General features: G+C 30.3%; 1 long non-coding RNA gene across 3 annotated transcripts; it reads right to left on the bottom strand.

Annotated features, from left to right (window-relative positions):
• Positions 1–470: 470 nt before the first annotated feature.
• LOC109119054 (uncharacterized) lies at positions 471–3,787 on the bottom strand. Of its 3 annotated transcripts, XR_002026306.2 has the most exons (5): positions 2,899–3,787; positions 1,930–2,029; positions 1,610–1,816; positions 1,207–1,463; positions 471–1,053 (listed from the first exon to the last, which is right to left on the bottom strand). It is a non-coding gene; the product is annotated as an uncharacterized lncRNA (long non-coding RNA). The 3 variants fall into 3 exon arrangements; XR_002026304.2 differs by having other exon boundaries at positions 1,207–1,816; XR_011213207.1 differs by lacking the exon at positions 1,930–2,029 and having other exon boundaries at positions 1,207–1,816.
• Between the last annotated feature and the right edge of the window lie 293 nt (positions 3,788–4,080).

The following is a 4,080-nucleotide window of genomic DNA, read 5'->3' as shown; positions in this document are numbered from 1 at the left end:
TTTATTAGATACATTAAGATACGTGGTTATAATGTATCTAAGTCGTTTCTCATTCGCATTTCATCCTTTCTGTAAGGTTATGAACCTATACTTTGATTATCTTTATAGAAAATGTTGTTTAGATTATACGTGTAATCTTGTTTACTTATAATAGCTCTTATTAAATTCATGACACTACTTATCTTGTTAAGTATGACATATAGATTTAGTTGAATCTTAATGATCATGAAAAGAAGCTGAATTTGTACAGAAGTGGGTCAATTCCACCTACTATTGAGGGTTCGTTAAGTGCAGTGGAGCTGAAATACATATGCTACTATTTCTTGTATTTGTTCTATATGAATTTTATATCTATCAATATCATAACCTCTTTACACAATGTGAGTCATATTTTTTGCATATGATTCTATATACGCGTATACAATAGGATTTCTTAATCAATATCTGTGATGAAGTTGAATGTATCATTTCTATCAATAACTTATTGTAAACAAAAACAGAAAAATGCCAAAACTTTATCATACTTGCCATAGAATCCATGGAAAGTCATATCGAATTTCAAGCAAGACTAAAAAACATCCAAATGTATAAGAAAATAAGAAAATTTATCTCTTTCATTGGAAAATAACTAAAAGTAGGTCGACTGTGACCTTCTTGACCACATTGTCCACAACAATTCGTACTTGATGATTTTTTTTCACTCATGTTCTTATGTCTGCTCTTTTTTGGCCTCCCTGGTGGTCGCTTTCATTTAGGTGGCAAAACTTCATTCAACACACTATCAGGTACATTTCAATCTTTTTCATCAGGCAGCCAACCAATTAGAGTCTCATATGTACTTATTAGTGTTGATGGCTTGTAGTAGTCTGAGCAGTATGGTTCAAACTCAGTTATGTTTTTTCTCTTAAAACTGTAATTGAATGCGAACACTCGTCTGATTGGAACCTTCTGCAACTACATGTTTTACTAATCAAGCAAACAATATATCGTCGTCCGTTATCATCAACTCCGTACAATGATTCAGAAGAAGGTCTCACCTGAAAGGTAGCAATCCTGCCAATATATATATATAAATTTCATAATATTACGAGCAAAACATTTTAGATACATATTTCATGTATCTAGATACACTTGATGTAATATATCTAAAGTTTCTTCAGTAATATCATATAAAAAGAAATAATTAGTATAACAAATAATATGTACCGTCATATGTGATGACTTTGTCTCATTCACAACTAACATCTCTTGGAATTTTTTTCCAAGGGTAGTAAATGTATATGTTGCCTTTTCTCTATTTCTGCAATTTCAATCTCCAAATAATATTCGAACTTTCTCCAGAAAATAAATTATTGGTAGTTCTCCTGTCTCCATTAAACACGAGTTGATACATTCTGCGATATTGGGTGTAATGATCCTACCTCTATTTGCAGGTGCATATACTCTTGCCTACTTCTCATAACCTGCCAACATAAGATAATTCTTCACTCTATGATCCATATCCTCTACTCTCTTCGTCATTTTATTAAAATTTTCTTGTATGTATGCTTTTGTTATTGCATAAAATACATCTCTTAATGTATTTTTGTTGTTCTTGTAAAATACTTACACACATTCTGTCAAAGATGCCAAACACGCATAATAAAGCACAGAAGGATACACTCTACTCACAGCCTTTATAATATTTTCATGATGATCTGACACAACACACATGTTGACACGTTGACCAAAAGCGCCTTTGAAATGCTCATAAATCATGTTCAAGAATTATCATTCTCAGAGTCAATTACACCATAAGCAAGCAGTAGTATACACCCTGTAAAACAAATAGATACATGACATTATAAGTATTGTTAAATATTAGTAATTAATATAATGAAAGACAGATACACATATAAGATATTCATTCTTTCAATAAAATTAACACACCTGCTCCATCCAGAGAGGCTAGCAGAAACAAATGTGCCCTTATAAGCTCCTTTTAGGTGAGCTCCATCCACAACAAAAATTGGTCTACAGTGCTCAAGACCTTTTATAAAAATATACAACGCTATAAATAGATACATGAATTCATTATTTTTTGACTTATGAATTCGGATGTAAGAGTTTGGATATACAGTATCCAACATATACAAGTAGCTAGGCATCTTAATGTAACCCTCAGTTGGACCTCCTCTTAACATCTTAATTGTTCTCTCCTTCGAACGTCATGCCTTCAAGTAATTAATGTCAACTCCCAAGTCACGTTTAACATCTTTCTGAATGTTCTTTGGAATATGCTTTCTTTTATGATTTTCATATTTTGGAGAAACTATTCCAGGTATTAAATCAACTGTTGCTTGACGCTGCAACATCATTTTATCTTTAATGGACATGTATGATCGTTATTGAAACACTTTACTCGAAAAATAGTTGTCTTATTCAAACAGGATGCTTTGAATATCAATTGGTACTCTCCAAACATACATTTCAAAAACTAACCGCACACAAATGCACTCATTTACAATAGTTGAGGCTACCAAATACATTATTAAATATATAAGATATAAACTACTGAAACTTAACATTTTATTGAATTCATTATAATGCTACTCGCAACAAAAAATGATAAATTTATGACTCTTACACAACATACCAGATATACAGAAATGATACAACCACTAAAACAACAAACATGACTAAAAAATTATTGTCCAAGATACACAGTGTAAATTATGACTCTTACAGATAATTCCAGACACAAAAACAATACAACCAAAAAACAACAAACATGATTAGCCACTTTTTGTTCGAGATACATATTATTTGTCTGATATACACAATATAAATTGTGACTCTTAAACATAATATTAGATACACTGAAACGATACATACACTAAAACAACAAATATGACTAACCTCATTTTGTCGGATCTTGCAACCTTGTATTGGAATCGATTGTCTATGGCATATTTTTGCATAACAGCCACAATACTCTTGTTGTTCTTATACAACTGCTTGATTTGAACAAATTTGTGACTACAGTCACCAATAACATGATCCGAATTTATATTCAAAATACATAATGCATCTGCACTACGATTCTCTGGAAGAACTACAACAGATACATTCACATCGTCACCTCCAACTTGAACAATTGATGTATCTAGCTCAAACGCAATTTCACCTCCAAAATTGTGATATTTTGTTGTTATGCACAATGAATACTTCCGGCAATTTGTTTGACACCTTTTCAGTTCCATAAAAAATCTCATGCTCATTTCATTTTGGATTTCCATTGGAGTTAGATTTTCTTCCATCGTGTATCTGATCTCCATTCTTTTTCGAGTACAATCGATTTCTAATTGTGCTCAAATACCATCCACTAGATCATCGTAGTTTGCATTATCTCTCAAAAGTATCCCATCAATTTTGTAGTTTTCATATTCAATTTCAGATACCTATGAATCGGAATGCCTCAATAATATTGTGATATTCGCCATAATCAAAAGAAAATTTGAAAATTTAAAGATAGAAAAGAGTCTTAATTTGACGAAGAAGATGTAGAAGTTCAAAAAGTAATTTGATATGTAAATCGTCGATGATAGAAATGAATCCATGAATTACGTTATGATTGTCATATCTTCTATAACTTACTCCTTCAATTAAGGGATTATCTCCCACGATTAATTCAAAATAATTAAGGAACGTGTATCCTGTAATTTAAAACATGTATCCCTCCTTTCAATTTTAATTTAGTCATGTATCTTAGAATTATTGCATATGTATCTTAGGAACAAAAAGTGGTATAGGAAGTAATATGGAAAACTAGTGGGATTTCTAGTAATTGTTTTTTAAAGTAGTGTGATATATGTAGTTTACCCAATTAATTAATCAAATATAAATAAAAAGTTTGACTTAAAATGAGTATGAGAGAATATATATTTTTTTTAATTTTAATTATGAAAACTTAATAAACATTGTAAGTTTTATTTAATTTTCTAAACATAGAAAAGAAATTTATTTTTAATATCTAATAAAATATTATAAATCCCAATGAATTTTCAAACAAAACAATTTTTCATTTATTTAGAAATAAAA

The sequence above is a fragment of the Solanum lycopersicum genome, chromosome 12 (genome assembly GCF_036512215.1).
Source record: "Solanum lycopersicum chromosome 12, SLM_r2.1".
NCBI lineage: Eukaryota > Viridiplantae > Streptophyta > Magnoliopsida > Solanales > Solanaceae > Solanum > Solanum lycopersicum.
The sequence above is the reverse complement of the archived record's forward strand: the minus strand, read 5'-3'. Positions and strand labels throughout refer to the sequence as shown.